Source organism: Mobula hypostoma, chromosome 19 (assembly GCF_963921235.1).
Source record: "Mobula hypostoma chromosome 19, sMobHyp1.1, whole genome shotgun sequence".
NCBI classification, from domain to species: domain Eukaryota; kingdom Metazoa; phylum Chordata; class Chondrichthyes; order Myliobatiformes; family Myliobatidae; genus Mobula; species Mobula hypostoma.
Genome location: NC_086115.1, coordinates 53916959 through 53944278, shown reverse-complemented (window position 1 = coordinate 53944278; position 27320 = coordinate 53916959). Strand labels below are relative to the sequence as shown.

General features: G+C 38.7%; 1 protein-coding gene across 1 annotated transcript in view; it reads right to left on the bottom strand.

Moving 5' to 3' along the window:
* Positions 1-14724, bottom strand: part of LOC134359050 (fibroblast growth factor receptor 2-like) — a 191019-nt gene extending 176295 nt beyond the window's left edge. Inside the window, exon 1 of the mRNA XM_063071906.1 lies at positions 14647-14724. The gene's annotated coding sequence lies outside the window, so the exon portion shown is untranslated. The remainder of the gene's footprint in view (positions 1-14646) is intronic.
* Positions 14725-27320: the final 12596 nt, after the last annotated feature.

Below are 27320 nucleotides of genomic sequence, written 5' to 3'. Positions count from 1 at the left end.
TATGGATTGGACACTCCCAAATCCAAATAGGAATCACCCAAGAAGTTAGTGGAAAATGACAGAGCTAAGATCCTGTGGGACTCCAAATACAGACTGATAAGCAGGTAGTGGCCAACCAAACAGACATAGTAATACTGGACAAGGAACAGAAGAAAGCAATAGTAATAGATGTGGCAATCCCGAATGACAGTAACATCAGGAAGAAAGAGTATGAGAAGCTAGAGAAATACCAGACCTTGGAAGTAGATAGAAAGGATGTGGAAAGTTAAAGCCAGAGTAATCCCGGTGGTGATAGGAGCACTTGGAACTGTGACACCTGGACTGGGAGAGAAGCTCCAACAAAACCCTGGAACAACATCTGAGATCTTGGTGCAGAAGAGTGCACTGCTCAGAACAGCAAGGATACTACACCAAACTTCAAGCTCCCAGGCCTCTGGCAGAGGACCCGAGGCTGAGAGAAAAATACATATACACACCACCCATAAGGGGTGAGAGAAAAAAAATAACACACACATATTATATATATATAGTTTAAGTTTTCTGGCAGAGGCTAGCAGGTTTTTATCTGGGATCTCACTATATTTACAGCATTTATCTTTCCATCAATCTTGACCAGATTTCCAGTCCACGTTGCTGAAAAGCATCCCCATTACATGATGCTACCTTCATAGCATACTTTACAGTAGGAATGGTGTTATCTAGCAGATGTGCAGTAGTAGATTTACGCAACATGTACCGTTCAGGGTGTTGAGGCCAAAAAGTTTCCACTTTAGTCTCATCTGACCACAAGAGCTTCTTCCACATCTTTACAATATCTTCTAAGTAACACTTTGCAAAGTCTTTCTGGGCAAGTACGTGCTTTTTTTTAAGCCAAGCTTCTTCCTTGTCACTCTTGCTTAAATACCCTTTTTGTACAAAGCCTTGGATATTGTGGAGTCATGAACTTCATCTCCATTTGTAGCCACTGTCTTCTGCTGTTCACTCAGATCAACTGTTGGCGTCACAGTAGCCCCTCTTACAAGTGCAATTTTTCTCCAGTGATTAAGCTTAGAGAGACGGCCTGACTTAGACAGTGTTTCTGTGGTTTCACATTTTTCCACTTTTTCATGATGGACTGCACTGAGCTCCGAGGTATGTTCAATGCTTTTAAAATGGCCTTGTACCCTTCCCTAGATTTGAGCTTCTCTATTGTCATTTCCCGGACTTGACTTGAATGCTTTTTCAACTTCATTTTGGTTTGGTCTGTTAAAAATCTACCATACTATTGGACCTTACAGAGAGAGGGAGTATTTATTCTTATGAATTCATTGAAAACAGGTAATCCTCCAATTTTCTCCATCAACAAATTGGGTGAGTTCGTAATGTAGGAAAGTTAACATTGTAATTACAAGGGGACTGAATACTTTCTCAGCCTCACAATTTTGTTTTCCAATTTTTAGTAAATTGTTGACAGGTTTCTGAATTTTTCTTTTGAATTGACATGATGCACAATGTTTTGTAGATAAGCTCAAAAAATCCTACTTCAACATATTTTAAATTTAGAAAATGAGACAGTAAAATGTAAAAATATTTGTGGAGGCTGAATACTTTATCAAGGCACTCAGTCCTGGGATTTACATCATTTACAATCTACTTAACTGCGAGTATAATACATTCATGTTTGATGATTCTACAAAGCCAACTGGGAAATTAATCTGTAAGGAAAATACAAGGAGTCTGGAAAAGAGATAAAGAGAAGTCAAAGGAATAGGGAATTGTAAAATGTCTTACAGTAAGAAATTCCCTTGCCTCATCTTAGAGCTGAGATGAAGAAAGATTCTCCTTTAGAGAGTTGAAAATCTTTGGAATTCTCTCCAGAGGAATCTGGATAATCATCACTGAGTATATTCCATAGATATTTGAATACTAATTGAATTAAATGATATGGTGATCAAGAGGGGAAATAAATTTAGATCAGTTATAATCTTATTGAGTGGCAAATCTGTCTAAAGGAGTCACATTCCTAATCCTATCGAAATATCTAGATGTTCAGATGATCTCTACATATTAATAGAAGTTGGATTAACCGCTTGTAGGCTTCCTGAATGCAATTAATACTGTGATGAAATTGAGAAACTAATTAGGAGAAATAGAATGACTACACGATTTCACAGACTCAGGAAACATTAGTTCTCAGCTGGAAAGTAATTACCTTATTGTACTCTTATATTAATGAAAATATGGTAGTGATGAAGTATACTCATTTAATACTATTTCGCCATTAATTTTAAACAAAATATAATTAAATATATCAGAATCAGATTTATTATCATCAGCATGTGTCGTGAAATTTGTAAAATATATGAACTTTTCATATAATACAATCTTTCCTTTTAACCTTTCCACGGAAAAAGCAGCTCTTTCTTCAAAGATGACTCAAATTTTCACACTCTGAGAACCCACAGTATCAGTCACTGCATTCCTTATGCATGTAAATATAATTAAGTATACCTCAGAGTGGATCAAGTAACCAACGCCATGTTTGTACAATGAGCTCTGAGTAAAAGCTTATTACTCATCTAGGTTGATATTATTTAGGCTGATTTTTCCACAAGTCAAATTTAAAAACATATTTTTGTCACATATTTATAGAAATAAAAAAAAACATTTTGGTCATTATAAGAAATAAAACTGAAGATGCTGGTAATCTGAAATAAAAACAGAAAATTGTGGAAATACTCAGCAGGTTTGAGACTTAGGTTGACAGCTTTTAATTAAATAACAAATCACTGTGTAGTCCATTAAAGAGACATCCCCTCTTATAAGCATAACTGGATGTCTTATATGAATGGAAAAATCTTATTTGAATCGTATGGGGAGAATGGTGCTAAACAAAAGCACTTCTATATTACGCATTTGAAATATATATTGACAATGTGGTTAAAGGGGTGAAGTTGGTAAATAAATCAATTTCCATGGACACCTGCATCAGTACGAAGACTAAAAGAGACTATGCTATTAACACAGGCTCCACTTCAACCAGCTGGCCGACAGCAAAAACAGGGTTGTGAAGAGAATTGTAAACTAGGGTTTAGAGGATCAAGTGAAGAAGGTAAAGTAATTTCACAAGAGCAAAAGAGAAATGAGTACAACTAGATCTTGTGTTTCATAAACACAGTGGATTCCAGTTAATTGGGATACATCAGGCCCGGTGCATTTTGGCTTAATTAAGCAGCTGCCCCATTTAGCCAAAGTTTCATGGAAATAGTTAAAAGGTATAAAAAAGACAAACTACTGTTTAACTGAGGAACAATTTATGTACTTAAATGAAAAACAGAACAAATTAGATCACTTATACCACTACAATACCATAAAAATATTAGTTCCTAATAGATTCAAGTGCTGTGTTCTTTTGATTGACTGTAAATGAACACCTAGTGCAGATAATGGACTGTCTTTATACAATGCTGTCGATGACTGCATTCTCCAAATCTTTATTTTCATTGAAACATTTAAGATAATTGTCAATATCTTCATAATTCCTAACCTGTTAAAGAGGTGAAATCGTTTCACTTTCACTTCATGCCATTTATGGCATCTCCAAGCCTGAATGCTTGAAACTGCAGTGAGCAAAACAGTTCTGAATTGTCTTACTGCTTATTTCTCACCAAATATCAGTGACAAAAATGGCTGTTTTTTGAACACAAACACATGCGACTGACACTTCTTAAAAACTGTTCACTCCAAGCACAGTGTAGTGTCTAACAGCTACACAAGTGCACATGACTGACACTAGTTAGAACCCATTTGGCAACAGTTTCCTGTCCTAATTAGGTGGCATTGTGAGCCCAAATAAACAAAAGAAACCTAGCTATTTTTTTCATTTAGTTTTAATCTTTAAGTATTGTCTCAATTTAGTAGCTGCCCTGATTAACTGATGGTGCAATTAACCAGAATTGAGCGCATTATTTCTTGCTTTTGACTATAAAATAATTAAGTCAAAAGGGAGTAAATTAGAACTGTGTAAAACAAAAGTTCAGATGGATGGTCCACATAAAGTTTGCAACAGTTGATACTTCGTTGTTTGTGAGCAAAGTTTCACTTAACAGGTTGTATTTTTAACCTCTATAGAGGAATCCATTTCATATACAGAGGTGTGCCATGCATAGTGCTATTGGTCAACAAGGCTGATTAGAGACAATGTGATGACTTTATCAAAAGTGCATAATGGCCTTGTAAATTTGAGACTTGGATTGATTCAAAGTTCAAAGTTAATTTATTATCAAAGAACTTTTGCAATTTCATGTCAAGAAAGACAATAGAATCAATGAAAGACCGCACCTAACAGGATAAACAACAAGCAATGTGCAAAAAAAGCAACAAACTATGCAGATAAAAAAGAGAAAAAAAAGAAATAATAATAATAAATAATTAAGCAATAAATATCAAGACAATGAGATGAAAAGTCCTTGAAAGTGAGTTCATATTTCATGGGAACTGTTCAGAGATGGGGTGAAGATGAGTGAAGTTACCCTCTCTGGTTCAAGAGCCTGATGATTGAGAGGTAATAACTGTTCCTGAATCTGATGGTATGAGCCCTGAGGCTCCTGTACCTTCTTCTTGATGGCAGCAGTGAAGAGAGCATGGCAAGGTTTGTGGGACTTCTTGATGATAAATGCTGCTTTCTTGCGACAGCACACAGTGTATTCAATAGTGGGGAGGACTTTACCCGTGACAGATTGGGCTGTAACCACCACTTTTTGTAAGCTTTCCATAGAAGGGCACTGGTGTTTCCATACCAGGCTATGATACAACCAGTCAATACACTCTCCAACACACAACTATAGAAGTGTCATATTTTTTGATTACATGCCAAATCTTCACAAATTGCTAAGAAAGTAGAGGTGTTGCTGTACTTTCTTCATAACTGCATTTACATGCTGGTCCCAGAACAGATCCTCTGAAATGATAACACTGAGGAATTTAAAGTTGCTGGCCCTCTTTACCTCTAATCCCTCCCTGATGAACCTTATGAACCTCCTGTCTCCTCCAGCTAAAGTTAATAATCATCTCCTTGGTCTTTTTGACATCGACTGAAAGGTGACTGAGTGAGTGATGCAGCAGTTATCATCTCTGGAGACTATATTGCTTGTGACTTTGCTGTGGTGATACTTGCTATTGTAGGCAGATGCTGGTGCTGATGATGATAGTCATAGAGTAATAGAAGCAAGTCCATTGGCCCATCTAGTCCATGCCAAAACCATTTAAGCTGCCTATTCCCATCACCCTGCACCAGAACCATAGCCCTCCATACCCCTACCCCTACCATCCAGGTACCTATCTAAGCTTTGCTTAAATGTTGAAATCAATCTCGCGTGCACCACTTGTGTTGTCAGCTCATTCCAAACTCTCGCAAGGTGAGTGAAGAAGTTTTCCCTCATGTTCTCCTTAAACTTTTCACCTTTCACCCTTAATCTATGACCTCTGGTTGTAGTCCCACCCAACCTCAGTGAAAAAAGCCTTCTTGCATGCATTTACCCTATCTATACCGGACATAATTTCTCTAACAAATCTCCTCTCAATCTCCCACATTCTAAGGAATAAAGTCCTAACCTATTCAATCTTTCCTTATAACTCAGGTCCTCCAGATCCAGCAACATCCTCGGAAATTTTCTCTGTTCTCTTTCAACCTTGTTTACATCTTTCCTTTAAGTAGGTGACCAAAACTAAACAAAATACTCCAAATTAGGCCTCACCAATGTCTTATACAACTTCAACAGAACATCCCATCTCCTGTGCGCAATACTTATTTGTGAAGGCCAATGTTCCAAAAGCTTTCTTATTACCTGTGACACCACTTTTAACAAATTATGGACCCTTATTCCCAGATCCCTTTGTTCTACCACACACCGCAGTGCCCTACTGTTCACTGTGTAAGACTTGGTTTCAAAGTTTCTGTGTTCTATTACTCCTACGGTGGTAATGTCCTGCTTTGCTTCTGTTTATTCAAATACATTTTCCCCAGTTACTAACACTCATGTTTTTACATTTACTTTAAGCATCTACCTAATTTAAATATGTGATTGTAATCACTTGAACAAAGCATATTAAAATTTCTAAATGTTTCCTCTCTTAAAAAAATTAATTGAAATGTATTAAAACTGCATATTTCTTTTTTAATCAGAATCAGAATCAGAATCAGGTTTATTATCACCAGCACATGACCTGAAATTTGTTAACTTAGCAGCAGCAGTTCAATGCAATACATAATCTAAGTAGAGAGAGAGAAAAAAATAATAAATAAAGTAAAACATAATAAACAAGTAAACCAATTATATAACAACACACATCAAGGTTGCTGGTGAACGCAGCAGGCCAGGCAGCATCTCTAGGAAGAGGTACAGTCGACGAAGGGTCTCGGCCTGAAACGACGACTGTACCTCTTCCTAGAGATGCTGCCTGGCCTGCTGCGTTCACCAGCAACTTTGATGTGTGTTGCTTGAATTTCCAGCATCTCCAGCATCTGTTTGCATTTTTAAAACCAATTATATATATTGAATAGATTATTTAAAAAATGTGCAAACACAGAAATACTGTATATTAAAAATAGTGAGGTAGTGTCCAAAGCTTCAAAGTCCATTTAGGAATTGGATAGCAGAGGGGAAGAAGCTGTTCCTGAATCGCTGAGTGTGTAGCTTCAGGCTTCTGTATCTCCTACCTGATGGTAACAGTGAGAAAAGTGCATGCCCTGGGTGCTGGAGGTCCTTAATAATGGACGCTGCCTTTCTGAGACACCGCTTCCAAAAGATGTCCTGGGTACTTTGTAGGCTAGTACCCAAGATGGAGCTGACTAGATTTACAACCTTCTGCAGCTTCTATCAGTCCTGTGCAGTAGCCCCTCCATACCAGACAGCGATGCAACCTGTCAGAATGCTCTCCACGGTGCAACTATAGAAGTTTTTGAGCCTATTTGTTGACCTGACAAATCGCTTCAAACACCTAATAAAGTATAGCCGCTGTCTTGCCTTCTTTATGACTGCATCAATATGACCTTGACACCCAGGAACTTGAAGGTGCTCACTCTCTCTACTTCTGATCACTCTATGAGGATTGGTACGTGTTCCCTCATCTTACCCTTCCTGAAGTCCACAATTAGCTCTTTCGCCTTACTGACGTCGAGTGCCAGGTTGTTGTTGCGGTACCATTCCACTAGTTGGCATATCTCACTCCTGTACGCCCTCTCGTCACCACCTGAGATTCTACCAACAATGGTTGTATCATCAGCAAATTTGTAGGTGGTGTTTGAGCTGTGCCTAGCCACACAGTCATGTGTATATAGAAAGCAGAGCAGTGGGCTAAGCACACACCCCTGAGGTGTGCCAGTGTTGATCGTCAGCAAAGAGAATATGTTATCACCAATCCACACAGACTGTGGTCTTCTGGTTAGGAAGTCGAGGATCCAATTACAGAAGGAGGTACAGGGGCCCAGGTTGCTGTGTTAGCCTTCTCTTTATTTCCACTCTAAACTTTGCATGACTGAGGCATTTAATTCAGGAGCTCACATTCCAGCTGTCCATCTTACAGTATTCAACATCACCATACCTTAAAACTATAAATACTGCCAAGAATAACTCCAACGGTGATAGAAATTTCCTTAATTTGCTGTAGTGACAGAATTCGGATTCTGTTACTGATCAGAGTAATTAGGGCAGCCATGTTTTCAAACAGGAGAGAGTAAAATTTTATAATGGAGAATCAAATACAGTGGATTCCGGATAATTGGGACACTTTGGGACCAGTACATTTTGGCCCCATTAAGTGGCTGCCCCAATTAGCTGAAGTTTCATGGAAATAGTTAAAAAGGTATAAAGAAAACAAACTGAGTAGCAAATTACGTATTTAAATGAAATATGGAACAAAAAAAATATCAATACTACTGCAGTACTAGGAACCTGTGTATTAGTTCCTAATGCATATTGATGGAGGACTTCATCCACATTGGGTTCTTTCGACTGTAAATGAACAAAATTACTGCACACACCTAATGCAGATAATGGACCACCTTCATTTAATGCTGTCGATGACTTCATCTTCATTGTAACATTTAAGATAATTGTCAACACCTTCATTATTCCCCACTTGTTGAAGCAGTGAAATCATTTCATTTTCACTCCCGGCTATTTCTGGCATCTCCAAGCCTGTTTGCTTGAAACCGCAGTGAGCAAAGCAGTTCTGAATTGTCTTTCTGCTTATTTCTCATCAACTATCAGTGACAAAAATCACTGCCTTTTGAACACAAATGCACATAACTGAAGTTATTTAAAAACTGTTTGCTCTAAGCACAGCACAGAGTCAAACAGCTACTCAATGCACGTGACTGACACTAGTTAGAACCTGTTGGGCAACAGCTTCTTGCCCCAATTAAGTGGCATAGTGCCCCGAATAAATGAAAGGGATCCCGGCTGTTTTCTCAATTAGTATTTGTTCTTTAAGAGTTGTCCCAAATAAGCAGCTACCCTGATTAACTGATGACCCAATTCACCAGAATCCACTATAATCAGAACTGCAATTACACTACATTCCAAAGTAGAAGTATTCAAGGGAGCTATCTAAAGTCCTCAAGAATTCATAGGAAATGCGCTGGCTAATTAGTCCTTATACAAAAAAAAAGTGTAAGAAATGAGTAGTGTTTATAATGCAGCTTGATTGGTGGACAGCACATGATTCAAGAGAAAGAAAAAAAACCTGTTTCAGAATGATCTAACAAAATTAGAAACAGTTGAAAGACATGTGGGATAAAAAGATGACTAACACTACACACTTAGGACAAAACAAGGTTACTTTTTTTTAGACTTCACATCAACATCATAAAGACAATTACAACTAAATGTCTTTTGTATTCTGATGTTGATAAGTTCAGATGTCTTTAAGAAATGGGGTAACGAAAATACTTTGATATATAAAAATACTTGTAATGTTCCTCCTTAAAAATTTCAGAGGCATGCAATCTTCCCAACAAATTACAAATTAGTATCCCTAGATTTCTGTGATTTCTATTGAACATTTATTGAACAAAACATGCAATGAGAGGTGCCATCAAGTATTTTGTGATTCAACCACTTATCTACCAAATAAAATTGTATTACAGGAAACGCAACAATGATATCCTCAAGGAACATCAGAAACTCATAGCGCAGGAGGCACACCATCCAGAATCTTGCTTAAGTTACTTCAAGTCCCCAACTTTCAGTACAGCTATGTTAATGCTCATCCAGGACCTCTAAATGGGAAGAGGCTTTTTGTCCCAACCATCCTTTCACATTTTTTCCCCTAATTGTGCTGTCTGCTGTCCTTTCAATAAGTAACTTAAATTTCAATCCTTAGCAACATCTTCAAAAATTTCCTTGTGCCCTCTAGTAATATTGAATCCTGTCAGTAGTGTAGCGACCAGAACTATACACAGTATTTTCTCTGAGGCCTAACTATTGTTTAACCCAGCTCTTACATACAATGCCTTGACTAGTAAAGGCAAGTATCCCACACACCTTCCTAACAACAATCACTTCCTATTAATCTACCTTGTTGATGTATATTTTCTTGCTCAGTTTCCGTCGCCAAAACATTACTTCACATTTCTCTGTTTAATTCTATTTGTCAGTGCTTGTGAAACCAAATCATTACCTTCCTGAATTCCAAAAGTACTTAATCATAATTTTCACATTGAATAAAATAAAAATATCACCAAAATCAAAGCATCTAGTCCTGAACCCTGTGGAGCCTCAATGCACACAATCCTCCAAGTCACTAAAACTCAATTACTCTCCACTTTCTCCCGACTATTTCGGGAGTTTGTTACAAGAATGAAGTGGCCTGTCCAGTTGACTTAAATAAGTGAAATTAGGGCTTTAATGTTGGGGACATCGTAAAATGATTAGCAAATGAAAAATGGCCTATGCCAACATCTTTCAAATCATTGTCAGGGAGTTCAGTCAGGCTTGTTTAAAGAAATCTCTGCCAAATTCATCATGCAAAGGGCAGAACAGTAGCATTATGGTTAACACAATGCTTTACAGTACAGGTGCAACACTGCCTATAAAGAGTTTGTATGTTCTCCCCTTGACCGTGTGGGTTTCCTCCAGGTGCTCCAGCTTCCTCCCACAATCTAAAGATATACCGATAGGCTAGGATTAAATCGAGGGGTGTGGCTCAAAGGGCTGGAAGAGGCTATCCCACACTGTATCTCAATAAATAAATGAATAAACAAACAAACATATCACCTGCAGTAGAAGGGGTCCCAACACACTCTACCACTGTTATACAACAAGCCATGCTCTCTTCTTGTTATTGCTGTCAGGAAGGAGGTACAGGATCCTAGTTCTCACAACCACTAGATTCAGGAACAGTTATTACGGCTCTTGAACTATGTGGTGATATCACGTGTCACATGTAAGAACGTGATTGGACAGAGTTTGGAGCATGTGCAGAAATGACAAAATGATCGAGAAACTTGTATGGTGGTTGCTGTTTGCTATTGTAAATAAAAGTTCCAGTTTTAATTCTTCCAGAATATGGTTTGTTCTTAGTAACCCACGGTACGTATAAAGGACACAACATGGTGTCAGAACTCAGTCTGGAAGAATAATACGTTTCGCTAACGCAGGAGAAGCAAAGATAATTGAGAAAAAAGAACTCAAACTTTTTCGTTGTTTGCTAACAGTTTTAAAAATGGAAGTTTTGCAACCCCCATTGACGCTTCAACTGACTGGAAATGTAGCTGAAAACTGGAAAAGAATTAAACAGTGTTTTGAAATTTATTTATCGGTGATCGGAGCAGATAATAAAACGGAAAAAACAAAAGCCGCAATTCTACTCCACGTAATAGGGGACGATGCAATTGAGGTATATAACCATTTTACTTTTGAAAATGGAGATAATTTGAATCTAAAAGTGATAATCAACAAATTTGACATATTTTGTATACCGAAGTGTAATGTGACGTATGAGCGCTATAAATTTTTCAAATGTCGGCAGAGACCTGGTCAAACGATTGATCAATTTGTTAGGGAGTTGAGAAACCACAGTAAAAGATGCGAGTTTGCAGAGCTTACAGACCCTCTCATTAAAGACAATTGTTTGTGGCATTCTGGATAATGGTCTGAGAGAAAGACTGTCAGAACAAGACTTGAATTTGAAAAAAGCTGTGGCACTCTGCAAAGCTTCTGAGACCGTGATGTCGCAGGCTAAAGAAATTTTTATCAAGAACGGCTGTGTAGACGCTGTAAAGCACAAACATATTAGAAAAAGTAATGCAGCGACAACGAAACCCACAGAGGACAAGATGTCATCTGAAAGAAAAAAACTTTGTGATCACTGTGGGCAGCAACATCATCTAAAAAACTGTCCAGCGTATCAGAAAATGTGCAACACCTGCGGTAAGAGTGATCATTTTTCACGCTGTTGCAGAAATAGAAAGGAAATAAAACACGTAAATGCAGTGCTTAAAAATGAACACGAGGAGTTTTATATAGATGTACTTTGTGAAAACAAAGTTAGAATGACTGAACTATGCCATTGCAAGTGAACCAAAACACTATTCTATTTAAATTGGATACTGGAGCACAAGTAAATGTTCTTGCAGAACCTGAGTTTAATGCATTAAAGCCTAGACCAAAGTTACATCAGACAAATATAAAAGTGGTTGGGTATTTAGGTGCAGACATTCCAGTTAAAGGAACATGAGTGGCAAAAGTATCACACAAAAATATGGTGCATACCCTTTCATTTGTGGTGGTGCCAAAGAATGTACAGTCAATACTTGGTTTATCTGCCTGTGAGAGACTGAATTTGGTGAAAAGAGTCTTGGTCCTGGACAGTGACACAGAGTCAGAATACAGTGACTTGATGAAAGAGTATGAAGTCATACAGAGACCAAACTTGCCGGTACAGTACAATACTGATCTGAAGTCAAAGAGTGACAAGAATCAGGATCCAATTGAAGAATTGAAAGCACAAGTGAAGGAATTGAGAAGTTTTATTGAAATGAAGTCTCAGCATAAAAAAAGAGATTACACAGTTAATGAATGAATTAGATGAAGAAAAGATGATCCGTATTTCATTACAAATGGAAGTGGAAGAAGTAAGAAAGCTACAGTACTTGAAGAAGTACAACCCAGATCATACATGGTCCAAACAGAAGAAGGAGCAGTGTTAACGAGAAATCTCAAAGACAAAGCCAACTTCAGAGTTTCAGTTAACTGCTGCAGACCAGACAACACATGAAAATAACAACGAAACACAAGAACTGTGTGAACCACTCAGAAGGTCTACTCGTGTTCGTAAACCCCCAGGGAGACAGATAGAGACATGTTAAATTATGCATTTGTTGTGGTTAATGTTGCTAATTGTTTTTCTTTTTAAGGGAAGGAAGATGTGGTGATATCACGAGTCACATGTATGAACGTGATTGGACAGTGTTCAGAGCATGCGCAGAAATGACAGAATGATCGAGAAACTTGTATGGTGAAAACGTGCTTGCTGTTTGCTGTTGTAAATAAAAGTTCCAGTTTTAATTCTTCCAGAATATTGTTTGTTCTTACACAGTATGTATAAAGAACACAACAAACTAGAGGGGATAACATCTCAACTTTACTCACCCCAACACTGAACTGTTCCCACAACCTATGGGCTCACTTTCAAGGCCTCTTCATATCATGTTTTTGATAGTTATTGCTTGCTTATTTATTTATTTATTATTTTGCTTGTATTAACTGTGAATGCCCACACAAAAAAAATCTCAGGGTTATATATGGTGACATATATGCACTTTGATAATAATTTATTTTGAACTGTGAAACTATCCAAAAAGATCAACGTGTAAGAAGACTCAAAATTTCAGAAAACAAATCATAGAAGGCACAACTGTTGCTTTGCATTTTATATCATCACTGAAAAGGAGGAAAAAGATTGAAAGAAACCATTTTGTGTGAACATCAATTACTGCTTTAAAAAAGAATTCCAATATTTCTTCAATCAAGAAATCCTTGAGGAAAATGATGTCATAGAAAATTATATTAAACATGTGTCTAATATTATGGACCTCCTGATAACTGTAACAACATGTCAGCCCCTCACCCCTTTGCATCAAGTATAAAGTTGACTGACAGCTTATATTTCAATAGCTAATTTAAGATGCAAAAACATGCGAAGTGTTTTCCAGAACTAAAGAGCAGCAAGTTGCAAATTTCTCAAAACTCCGTTTGCAGCCCCCACCACCCCGTAACGTAAACTCCTCTCAAAGAAAAGTACTTGACGGCACAGAATAAACTGCTGCATTCCTGCATCTGTGCCATTAACATTTAAATCGCATCGGGGTGCTTACCCACCGAGTACAATGAGAGAGCCATTCAAACAATGGCAGCGCTATCAGTCTCCCAGCTGTCAGAGCAGGGTGGACCGGGCGCCAGGCCCCGTTACCGTGGCAACGGCCAGCGGCTCGGTTCGGCTTTGCAACGGGGGCAGAGAAAGCCCCCTGCCCGGCCGCCCCTCTCCGGCAACGGCTTCATCACACCCGCGGCTTAGGCCGAGGGGCTTCGCCGCCAGCAAAGCAAAGGGCATACCATACGTGCACTCAAAGTAACATTTTACTTCTGAATATGTACTTTAAAAAAATCCTCTGAAATATGGCAGAATGCTAGTCTTGCCGTAAAATCGTTTCATTCTAAGTAAACAACGCAGGATATTGAATAGCAAAAAAAAAGCCGAAGGGAAGTTTCGATGCTGTTTAACTTAATTCAATACTGGCGGGGCAGCTTCTTTTAGTATATAAACTCATGTCTTGTGGGGAAATTGAATAAATTCCGACAGTTAGTTGGCTGGAATCCGCGGTTACATTACAAGGTCCAGACTTCTCGGCCCACGTTCATAGCCCTGGCCCATAGCCCCCCTCTTAAAAGAACAGAAAATCAGTGAATAACAAAAAAAAATTCTCACAGAGGATCCCTTCCCAAATCCACCACATCTTTCCTGTCGCAATGTCACTGCGAAGTTGGCGAAATGAACAGTCTTGGACAGAAAATTTCTTTACTGGGACTCAGCGCCAGATTTGTACTCACTGTCTCCCCACTCGCACTATTCTTTTTCTAACCAGGACTCACATCAATACACGATACGCCCCCCCCCCCCATTTAATCTCATTTTACTCCTTAACCTTTTTTTTAGTTTGCTATTCCACTGATCACTGGCGCATTTCTTTTTTACAAGGTGATCTCACACATCAAAGTCGTTTTCACGCAGTTGAAGGTTTCTGCTCCTGTATTTTAATTAGCAATGTTTACATAGAAACTCGGGAACCTTCATCTACTCTGGCTCATTCATTTTACGCCAAGCACAAGGAGGCTGCGCTGGAAGGGTTCGCAGAAAGCTCTCGGAACTCCGTTGATACCGCAAACGAAACATTCCACGGCAACTTGGAGCAATGAAAGATGCTCGAGTCGCCATCTTCCGCTGCTTTCAGAAATATCTGCCCTTTCCTGTCTTGATTATATTGGCAGCAGCCCTTTTACAATGTGCTTAAAAGTTCTTTACTTGACATCTGCGAGACTCATTTCACCATTGCACTTTGCATAAGAGCAGAAGCATACAGAATGGCAAGAGATTATTTGCACTCACCCAAGTGAAACACTGACAGCAGCGTAGAGCGATCACTAAACTTTCAGCTTGTTTTCTTACAACTATCCTGAATTCCAGCTCTACTCCGCTCACGTGATCACAACCCAGCAGAACTGAGACGCGCACTGGGTTTTCCACAGGCACTGAACACAACTACATTCTTTAATAACCTTTCCTATTATTTTAATACAAACACGCACGTTTAATAGGATACCATAACTTTAAAAAGTATTAATTTATTTTCTCCGATTTGCTTTCACTGGTTCATGTTACAATTTAAGGAGCACGTTGTAACATCAGTTATTACTCTTAAATGATCTCTTATTTATAATTAATTACTTGTCGAGTCTAAATAGTGAAATAACAGGTGATCAAATTTGAAATATATTTCTCACCTCTGGACTGTTATGAAATATAATAACGGACATAATTTGCGTCTGACCCGGTTTGGCATTTTGATCGGGACTAATTAATCGCTAAATATTTCCCCCTGCAAGATACTGTTTTTATCCTGAATAAACGTGACTTGTCATTTCTAACGTTTTAATTTCCTAACTTATATCTCTTCATTTCCTTCAAGGCAGTGCAGAGCAGAACATAAAAAAAAGAGTAGGAGTAGCGATCTCGTTTATTTAGCCTGCCTCAACATTCAATAGATCATTCCTAATAGTCTTTTCTTCATGTTACTTTATAAGTTAATGTCTGAATTTGATGGGAAAGTAATTTTAACTTTTATTTTACAATATTTTTATTGAACTTACTAAGCTCCTGTTCCTTTGCTACACAAATGAAATCATAATAATTTTTACAGAACTTCGCAAATTAACAATACACTGGCAAATAAAGTTTTTAGAATAGTCTCGTAGAAGAAAAAGTTTAAAACGTTGTTGAAGTTTAAGGGTGCCGCAAGATTAAAGGATTCAGTGTACTGGAAGCCTCTGATAATCCACTCCTGACTATTTAGGTATAAGCACAAGAGATTCTGCAGATGGTAGAAATGCAAGTAACATACAAAATGCTGGAGTAACTCGGCAGGTCAAGCAGCATCTATGGAAAGGAATAAAGAGTCGATGTTTTAGGCCGAGACCCTTCATCGGGATTGAAAAGCAAAGGGGAAAGTGCCAGAATAAGAAGGTTGGGAGAGGGGAAGGAGCGTGACCTCCTCTGCATTTTGAGACCTGACACAATTTGGGGGAATGCTTTGTCAAGCACCGCCGCTCTGTCCACAATAAATGTAATTTCCTGGTGCCTAACAATTTTAATTCTAGTCCCCATTCCCCTTCCAACATGTTGGGCCATGGCCTTCTCTCCTGCAACAATGAGCCCCTCTCAGGTTTGAGGAGCAACCCCTCATATTCTGACTGAGTAGCCTCCAAACTGATGGCATGAACATTGATTTTTCTAACTTCTGATTATTTTTCCACCTCCCTCTTCTCTCTTCTTCCATTCCCCACTCTAGCTCCCCTCTTACCTCTTCACTTCTCCTCACCTGTCTACCACCTCCCCCGGTATCCCTCCTTTTTCTCCCTTGGTCTACCCTCTTCTTCTGTCAAATTCCTTCTTTGTCGGTCTCATTTTACCTATCACTTCCCAGTTTTTCACTGCATCACCTGCTCTCCACCCATCTACCTCTCCCCTCATCTGGCTTTACATATCACCATCTAGCTTGTATTCCTTTCCCTCTCCCCACCTTTTTCTACTTGCATCATCCCCATTCCTCTCCAATCCTGATGAAGGGTCTCAGCCCAAAATGATGACTGTGTGTGTTTATTCCTTTCCATAGATGCTACCTGACCTGCTGAGTTTTTCCAGCATTTTGTATGTGTATTTAGAAATACCAATTGTTTGGCAACTGGATCAGGTGATGTTTGCCATGCTCCCTTCCAAACCACTGGGCCCCAGTTACCCATGCCATTTAATTCACTGGGCCAGGTTTTGCATGCTCCCCTTCAATTCACCAGAGCTCTGTTTCATGAGCTCTCTTTAAACTGACCAAGACCTGGTTCCCGTTTTTATCAGATTCATTGAAAATTTTAGTCTAATACAGCATAATATCTAAAACAAGTGAAATAAAAATGTGTTGGGTTAATAACATCTACTGGTTTGGAAAATTAGTTTTCCGGTACCATCATCTTCCTGACTATGGCGGATATTGGAGTTTTATTAGCTTAAGGGAGATGTTATAATTTTTCTATAATTTAAAATGTTTGATCACCAAAGAACTAAGATTAAAACATGAAGGAGAAAAACTTGCACATAGTATTTGGTTACAATTTAGAATGCCTTGCCTGAGGAACTGGTGGAGGTTTATAAGTTTACAATATTTAAGAAACACCTGGACAAGCATTTGAACCACCAAGGCCTAGAAGGTCATCACCTAATGTAGGTGAATAGAACTAGTAAAGATTGGAGCAAAGGATACTGTGGACATGATAGGCCGAAGGGCTCTGTTCATCCCTGTATGATTGTGTTGACTCTATGCCTTTAAAGGTGTTCTAAAGTTTCAAAAATGATTTACAACCATTTGAGTTCCATTGAAGAATCAATAAGGTTGTGAGACCATAAGACTATAAGATATAGGAGCAGAGGTAGGCCATTCAGCCCATTGAGTCTGCTCCGCCATTCAATCATGGGCTGATCTAATTCTTCCAGTCATCCCCACTCCCCTCCCTTCACCCGATACCCTTTGATGCTGTGGCTAATCAGAGAACCCATCTATCTCTGCCTTAAATACACCCAATGACTTGGCCTTCACAGCCATTCCTGACAACAAATTCCACAGGTTGTGATGATGAAAGTTCAACAGCCAATTTGCAAACAGCAAGGTTCCATAAAGAGCAGTGTGATAATAACCAAACAGATGGTTTTAGTAATGTTGGCTACATACATGAGAAAAAATTGAAGAAAAACATGGGCCTTCTGTGTATCCTGGTCTGGCTATGCTTTTCTTCAAAAATGTATTGTTATGTCTTTTATGTGCATCTGAGAGCATGGACAGGGCATCAGGGCTTAATATCCCAGTTGGAAGATGAAGTCACCAACTGTGCAGGGTTCCCTCTGCTGACCTAAAGAGGCAGCCTAGATGTTATACTTCACTTTTAGCAATGTGCGAAAGCTGACACAAAATATTAAAAATGAATGAAGTTTTGAGATGGCATTAGATGGCAAGGCTTTTCTCCCAAGAGTGTTTGCAACCAGTCAATAATAAAAGTCTCAGCTGACCTTTGAGGAATTTGCTTTTGCAGATTATTTACAAAAACAAAGAATTTTGATGTTACTCTTTTTAATTTTATTTATAAGGACAATACCTCAGAACCAGTATTATTAGTTGGATATGTAGCTATAATGTGATTAATATTGTTAGGATAATCTACTGGAGGAGACTACTTGGTTTATCGTATATGTCCCAAAAAATACAACGTTCCAGCCTAATGCCAACTTCCCACACTGATTTCATAGCCTTGCAGATCACAGGAACATACAAAAAAGTAGAAGAGTAGGTCATTCAGCTCCTCAAGCTTGCCTTATTATTCAATATGATGATGGCTGACTTCATTTCCTCTTCTGTATCAGTTCCCCATACTGATTTATTCACTTCTGAGTTAACAATATCTAATAATCTGGCCTCCACACCCTCAAGGGCAGGGGATTTCAGAGATTCATTACCATCTGAGAGAAGAAATGTCCTCACTTCAGTTTGAAATGAATGTCTTATTTTGTAGCTACACACCATGGTTCTCCCACAATTGGAAACAGGGTTCAATGTCATTTATTCCGAATACTGGCCAAGAAAATGGGAGTGAAGTGTGACTAACTGATTGGTTGTTCTTCAAAGCTGAAGAGTGGTGATTTGGTCCCACTATATAAGAAAGAGAGAATCAGGCAATGGGAAATATAGATGCTGATTTTGCCATGAATAATAATGAAGGGATTGGAAAATGTTATGCAGGTTATAGTACCTAACTTGCACAACTGGGTAGTTATTTGGAATATTTTCAGGAAATAAAGTTCTACGATATTTATTTTATTGAGTAGTTTGTTGTTAATAGAATATTGGTTCAAGCATTAGGTCTTGGCATTAAGATAAAGAACAAATATTAGATGGTACAGGTATAGGAGGTAAGAAGGTACAGGAGCCTCAAGACTCACACCCTCAGATTCAGGAACGATTATTACTGCTCAACCACCAGACTCCTGAACCAAAGGGGATAACTTCACTCAACTTCACTCGCCCCATCACTGAAATGTTCCCACAACCTATGGACTCACTTTCAAGGACTCTTCATCTCATGTTCTCGACATTTATTGCTTATTTATTTATTATTACTATTTCTTTCTTTTTGAATTTGTACAGTTTGTTGTCTTTTGCAAACAGGTTGAATGCCCAAGTTGGTGCAGTATTTCATTGCTTCTGTTATGGTTATTGTTCTGTTGTAGATTTATTGAGTAAGCCTGCAAGAAAATGAATCTCAGGGCTGTATATAGTGACATATATGTACTTTAATAATAAATTTACTTCGAACTTTGAAATATTAGATTGGATAACAATCTATATGAAAGCACTTTAGTGCAAATTTTGAAACCTGGCAACAATAAATATCTTTATGCCTAATTGAACCTTAATGAAATATGAAATGGCCCCCTTGTTTAGAGTACCCAAACTTTTTCTAGCTTCAGCCATGATACTGGTATGCCTATGCCAGTTGATCAATACTTTAATTTCAGTGGACTTGACAATGGTGCGATCATTGAAGTTCAAGGGAGGATAGCTAAATTTTTTGTTTGTTTGCTTGTCTGTGGTTGGTAGTGACATGATGAAAATGTTACCTACAACCTACCAGCATGGACTTTGCTGATTTCCAGTTACTGCAATGGTTTGATTCATTACCAAAATATCTGTGAATGAACACTGTAGAATAAGTAACAAAAACAGCTGGTTATAACTTTATGCTGAAGAAATACTCCTTGATAAATCAGCCATTGTCACTTGAACCAAGGTTACTTCCTTGAGTCAAAGTCATAGAACACTACAGCACAGAAACAGGCCCTTCGGTCCATCTAGTCCATGCCGAACTACTGATCTGCCGAGTCCCATCGACTTGTACCCAGATTATAGCCCTCTATACCATTCATGTACCTATCCAAATTTCTTTCAAATACTGAAATCAAACCTGATTCCACCACTTTTGCTGGCAGCTCATTCCAAACTCTCACCACCCTCTGAATGAAGTTCCCCCTCATTTTCCTTTTAAACATTTCACCTTTCAACTTTAACCCATAACCTCCAGTTCTAGTCTCACCCAACTTCAGTGGAAAAAGCCCCTCATAATTTTGCATACCTCTATCAAATCGTCCATCGTTCTTCTACACTCTAGCAAATGAAGTATTGATCTATACAACCTTTCCCTATAACTCAGGTCCTCAAGTGCTGGCAACGTCCTTGTAAATTTTCTCTGCACTATTTCAAATTTATTGACATCTTTCCAGTAGCAAGGTGACCAAAACTGCACAATACTCCAAATTAGGCCTCACCAATGTCTTATACAACTTCAAAATAACATCCCAACCTCTGTTCTCAATACTTCGATTTATGAACGCCAATGAGCCAAAACCTTTCTTTATTACTCTTATCTGCGGTACTGTGCAAAAGTCTTGGGCGCATATATATAGCTTATATAGCCTAAGACATTTGCATAGTACTATATTTGTCAACATGGAACAGAGAGCAAGTTTGTAAATCTGGTGGGAACAAAAGATGTTGGGAATGGTGAGGGTAGAGCACCACCTGAAGAGTGTGGGACAGGTGGCAAAGAAGGAGTGCCAGGGAAAGGGGTTGGCGCAGGTGCAGACATACTCAGCCCTGAAACACGAGGCAAGGTCATTTGATTCCAAACTATTGGATTATTGATCATTACAGAATGTCTCTCTTGTGCTTCCCGCTCTCTCCCATCTCCTTTCCCCTCTCCCAACCATGATTCCCCTCTCCCTGCTCCCTTCCTATTCTCAGTCCACATTAGAGACCCATATCAGAGTCAGATTTATCATCACTCACATATGTCATGAAATGTGTCTTTTTTGCAGCAGCAGCAGTACAGTGTATTACATAAAATTACTAAAGTACTGTGCAAAAGTCTTATGCACCCTAGCTATATATATGTGCCTAAGACTTTTACACAGTACTGTACCTGTGATGCCACCTTCAAGGAATTATGGAACTGTTCTACCACACTCTTCAGTGCCTTATTGCTCAGCACGTAAGACATACCCTGGGTGGTCTCCCAAAGTGCAACCCGACGCACTTGTCTGCATTGAATTCCAACTGGTGCAGATCCTGCTGCAAGCTTTGATTGTCTTCCTCGCTGTCCACTACACCCCCAATCTTCATGTCATCCACAAATTTGCTGATGCAGTTTACCACATTATCATCCATATCATTGACATAGATGACGAACAATGGACCCAGCACCGATCCCTGCAGCACACTACTAGTCACAGGTCTCCATTCAGAGAGGCACCCATCTACTATCAAACTCTGGCTCCTCCCACAAAGCCAATGTCTATCTCATCTTGAATGCCAAGCAACTGAACTTTCTTGACCAACCTCCCATGCAGGACCTAGTCAAAGGCTTTGCTGAAGTCAATCATGTTGAGAAACCCTTGTAATGATATGCCTTATTGGTTTAGAGGGTTCCTTGTAGGTATATTCTATTCTGGTCCTTAATTATTGAACAGAGACTGTGAGGATCTAGTCTAATGTCCTACTTTGGCATAAGGATGAAATATTTATTTAAGCCTTAGAGAAAATTAAGTTTTTTTATTTAATAAATAATTAGTGGAAGCTGAACTTGCAATTTTGAGGTGTTTTCTCTTAAACATTAGATCACAAAGTAGGTATCTAATGTTATGAAATTTTGCTATTTTCTACTCATTTCCATAGAAAATCAGGCCTATCCATCATTTGGCCTATCTTGTATGTGCCAAACCTTGTAAAGTACTAACAGCTTTTTCCTGAGCAACATACTGGAAATGCTGGAGAAGCGCAGTACGTCAGGCAGCATCGATAGAGAAGAATAATAAACAACATTTCAGGTCGAAGCCCTTCATTGAGACTGGAAAGTAAGTGGGGGGGGGGGTAGAGGCCAGAATAAAATGTGGTAGGAGGGGAAGGGGGATGTATTAAATAGCTGGGGTGTAATAGGTGGAAGAGGTGAAGGCTGAAGAAGAAGATATCTGATAGAAGAGGATAGTGGACCATGGAATAAAGGGAAGGAGAAGGGGCACCAGAGGGAGGTGATGGATAGGTGAGGAGATGAGAAGAGAAGGGGAACCAGAGTGGGTCCATGGCTTCCGGTACTGCCATGATGAGGTCACACTCAGGCTGGACGAGCAACACATATTCTGTCTGGGTAGCTTCTAACCTGATGGCATGAAAAATTAGTTTCTCAAAATTTCTCTGTCTTCCCGTTATCTCTTTTTCCATTTCCAATCTGGTTTCCCCCCCCCCGCCCTTTTTCTTTATTTTATCATATATCTAATTCGTCTTTAAAATTATAATGAAATCTGATTCCATCAGACTATCAGAGAGCATGATACAAATTATTCCAACTCATATCAAAACAATACTTCTCTTTGCAATGATATATGTTAATTCCCCAATTGTTTGATTCCCTAGATTCTCTAACCCCACAGCACCCAATGAAAACCATGACATCTACCTATCAATTCCACCCCAAAAGGCACCCATCTCCAGCCAGCATTTTGAACATTTTCTGCAGTATTTTTCATGATTAAAGCTGTCAGAAAGAGGGTTATTTATCATTCTACCATTAGCAGCTATACCTTCCAGCTGCTAAGACTTTCATTGTTAGAATTTAGTCCATAATGTTCACTACCACTCTTTCTTTCTTGAAGACACAAATTAAGTTCTACCACTTTAAGCTTTTGGCTTTTAGTTCTTGAACTGTTGTGGTTTGGTGTTACATTTAGTTTGATATGGGTGCTGTGAACTCTAGTGTGCTATATCGCTGTAGTAAAGGTACCACACAAGTTATTATTTGCTGGACAACCACTCCAGACACTAGGCACTGGGAAAGTCATAAAGGAAGGGTATTGGTGTTTTATAATTATAAAACACTATAGTAATTATAAAACACTAAGACAGGTTAACAAGTTGCTTATTCTTTTCACTTACAGCCCAATTAAACTTTGATGCGCTGCATCTGAATACCTTTAAATTAATAAAATGCATGAATGCACTTTGCTTTAAAAGCAATCTTTAAATGTTTTTCAGTCTTGAAGTGTTCATAAGATAATAGAATTATGATCCCAAACTCTTGCAAGTGATTGAAAAAGCAAAATGAATTATGCAAGCTGATGAAAAATTATAACAGTATGCAACAAAATGTCAAAACATATAATCATTTAATAATCATGCCAGATAAAAAGTTAGCGATTCAGCAGTTCATTGCCTAATATGTTCTGGCATAGTAGTAGAAAAGTGAAATACGATGTTGCACTTATGATAACTGACAAATCAAGTTACTGCCTTAGTGAGGTTGTCAGGTGGGGGAATAGGGCTAATAGATACTGCCCCAAACTTATAAGACAGGTAACATTCCAAGCCATTTTTTTTTAATGCCAGGGTACCTAATGTCAGAAATGTGTTAGATTGCATGTTTATACTGTATGTAATTTGTGATTGAATTTTTACAGCATGAAAACCTCATTTGGGCACTATTTCCGGAAAATGCAATAGTAATTGCTTGATTCACATTCAGTACTTGCAACACATGCAAAAGCAGGTCTCCACAATGAGATTTACTTTGGTAATTCTCAGAACCATCGCTAGCTATGTGGTCTCATATTAACAAACTGAGCCCAATCTGTGGCTCTCTTTTGCGTAGCTGCATTGTGACTTTGACACCTTATTCATGACCTTAGCATCTGATTGTGGCCTTCTCTCAAATCAAAATTTATTATCATAGTGGCCACTTTATTAGGTACAGGAGTGGAAACCAGTGTGATCTTCTGCTGCTATAACCCATTCATTTCCCCCCACAGAACTGCCACTCACTGGATGTTTCTTTGTTTTTTGTACCATTCTGAGGCTACGTCCATACTAGACTGGATAAATCTGTAACCGAAGCTTTTTCCCTTCGTTTTGACCCCCCATCCACATTTCTTTTAATTTCCTTTTAAGTTTTTCTAGTCTGTATCTGGACAAACGTGCACCAAGTATACCGTTTCCTCTTCGCTTGTTTTCTGTAGATGTGTCCTGCGCATGCCCAGTAGGAGGAGATTTGCCCAAATATCCTTTTTAATGTTGACAGTGGTATTTTCAAAAACGCCTAGTGTGGACGCCTGTTGTTTTTACGCGAAACTGGCGTTTTCAAAATTATCCGGTCTAGTGTGGACGTAGCCTCAGTAAACTCTAGAGACTGTTGTGGATGAAATTCCCAGGAAATTAGCAGTTTCTGAGACACTCAAACCACCTGGCACCAACAATCATTCCACAGTCAAAGTCATTTAGATCACATTTTTTCCCCATTTTGATGTTTGGTCTGAACAACAACTGTACCTCTTGACAATGTCTGCATGCTTTTATGCAGTGAGTTGCTGCCACATGATTGGCTGATTAAATATTTGCACTAATGAGCAGGTGTACTTAATGAAGCAGCTACTGTGTGTATGTCACAATATACTGCCCTGAGATTCATTTTCCTGCAGACATCATAGTAGAATAAAGAAATACAATAGAATCAATGCAAAAATACACACAAATACTGACAAGCAAACAATGTGCAAGACAAACAATACAATACAATAATAAATAGATAGATAGATAGATAGATAGATAGATAGATAGATAGATAGATAATACAAAAAGTGAGTTGTAGAGTCCTTGAAAGTGAGTCCACAGGTGTATTCAGTGATCCATTCACTGTTGTAATGAGTGAAGTTATCCACACATGTTCAGGAGCCTAATGGTCGAAGCGTAATAACTGTTCCTGAACATGTTGGCATGGGACTTAAATAACATGATGCGTCCTCTTCCAAGTTATGGACTGGCCAAAAATCTGTCTCCCAATGCCGAATCTATATCCCACAGCTCTCTTCCCACTCCAACCCACCCTGAACTCATGATCCTAAAACATCAACTGTTTACTCTTTTCCATAGATGCCGCTCGGCCTGCTGAGTTCCTCCAGCATTTTGTGGGTGTTGCTTGGATTTCCAGCATCTGCAGATTTTCTCTTGTTTCCGACAGAGAACATAATGTGTGACCTCTCTACGTTCCTCTCACTGCACAGAATGGGTGAAAGAATAGGCCTTTGTGTGCTAGGCTTGTCTTATTGCACATAATGCATGGGTCTCTTGCAACCTAGAACTGATGTGGATGGCTCTCACACAAATATGTATTGGCCTAATTAATCTTCCAACAACAGAGGGATTTCTAGGCTAGCAATGCCAGTAGGTACTGATTGTCTACCCTGGTAGAAAACTGACAATGGCACCAACGGATGTAGAGAGAGAAAAAAACATTTTAACTTCCAAAGTGAAAACTAAAATAAAACGTTCCCAATAAATGAGGAATTAATTTTTGATTAATAAAATTAAACCTTTCCGTTATTTTTGGTAAATTATATTTATGTGTGTTTGTATGAAGAAATGAATTTTTGTGTGCCTACATACTCATTTACATACACAGGTACAGTTGGTCACATTCCTTCAACTTCACGATGTTGTGTTGAATTCTGGGGCTTATGAACATCTTAAAGCCACTCACCAGCAGATGTATCAGTTTGAAATCATTTGATTTTAGTTATTTGAGACTCAACATTGTTAAAGGTCATTTCAAGTGCGCAAGTGCAGAGAAAAATTAAGACATTGTTGCTCCCAGATCAGATGCAGCACAGAAAAAACAATAAGATAAAGAACATAATAATAATATTAAAACACACAATGAATATAAATATGCAAGATAGCTATATACATAGATTGTATGTCCATAAAGTGATGCTAGGCACAGGGGTTCTGACGGGAGATGACAAAGTAGTGTGGTTGAGCAGTGTGAATTGAATTGAATTGACTTTGTTACATCTTTCACATACATGAAGAGTAAACATCTTTACATTACCTCTCCATCTAAATATGAAAAGTGCAATAATGGTAATTTATAATAAATATTATGTACAACAGGATAGTCAATGTAACATAGAAATACAGTTGCGTCAGCATGAATTAAACAGTCTGATGGCCTGGTGGAAGAGGCTGTCCTAGAGACTGTCGCCCTAGTTTTTATGCTGAAGTACCATTTCCCGGATGGTAGCAGCTGGAACAGTTGGTGCTTGAGGTGATTCGGGTCTCCAATGATCCTTCAGGCCCTTTTTACCTTCCCGTTTTTGTAAATGCCCTGAATAGTGGGAAGTTCACATCTACAGATGCGCTGGGCTGTTTGCACCACTCTCTGCAGAGTCCTGCACTTGAGGGAAGTACAGTTCCTTTGAGGGAAGGAGAGGGTTAGTGGCTAGAGGTGTTGATCAGCCTTACATTGGCTAAAATAACTGTTTTTGAGTCTGGTGGTCCTGGTGTGCATGCTACATAGCCTCCACCCTGATGGGAGTGAACAAACAGTACATGAGTAGAGTGGGTAGGATCCTTCATGATGTTACTGGACCTTTTCCAACACCTTTCTCTATATACATCCTTGATGGCAGGTAGGCTGGTGCTGTTGATATGTTGGGCAGTTATGACTACCCATTGTGGAGCCTTCCTGTCCACCACAGTGCAGTGTCCAAATCATGCAGTGATGCAGCTTGTTGGGATGTTCTCAAATGCACATCTGTAGAATGATGTGAGTATAGATGTGCATAGTCCAGCTCTCTTCAGCCTCTTCAGAAAGTAGAGGCCTTAGTGAGCTTTCCTGATTGTGTGTAATGTGTTCTGCTGTACTTTGTCAGAAGATACAAGGACAGTGAAAATTGGTAGCTATTGCCAACACCATGGAATATTAGAATCATTACAGCACATTCAGCACAGAGAAAACCTAAGCAACACCTACAAAAAGTTTGGGGAAATCAGCAGGCTAGGCAGCATCTGTGGAAAAGAGTAAACAGTCAACTGATGAAGGGTCTTGGCCTGAAACATTGACTGTATACTCTTTTCCATAGATGCTGCTTGGCCTGCTGGGTTCCTCCAGCATTTCGTAGGTGTTGCTTGGACTTCTGCAGATTTTCTTTTGTTTGTGATAGAGAACACCTGTTAGTTTCATTCCTCATTCTTTTTCTATAGCCCTGTACATTTTAATTTATTTAAATCCTTTTTGAAAAGCACTAATGTAGCTGCTTCCACTATAGTTTCAGTCAATGAATTGCTGATCATAATTACGTGCTGCTTGGAATTTTTTTTCCCTAATAATCGGCTTTGGTTATTTTACCAATCCCTCAAGTCAGCACCCTTCGACACTTAACAATTCTTCCAATGGGAAGAAAAAATCTAATTTGTCTTGTTTAAAATCTGGATGATTTTGAATACCAGCGAATTGTTTTTCAGCCTTCATGCTTGTGGAAAACAATTCTGGTTTCTGGGTGATTACCGACATTCCCAGAACCTTTTCGGTCAATCTTTTCCAGAACTTTTTATAAAACCTTCATATACTTTTTTAAAAATGAGACGC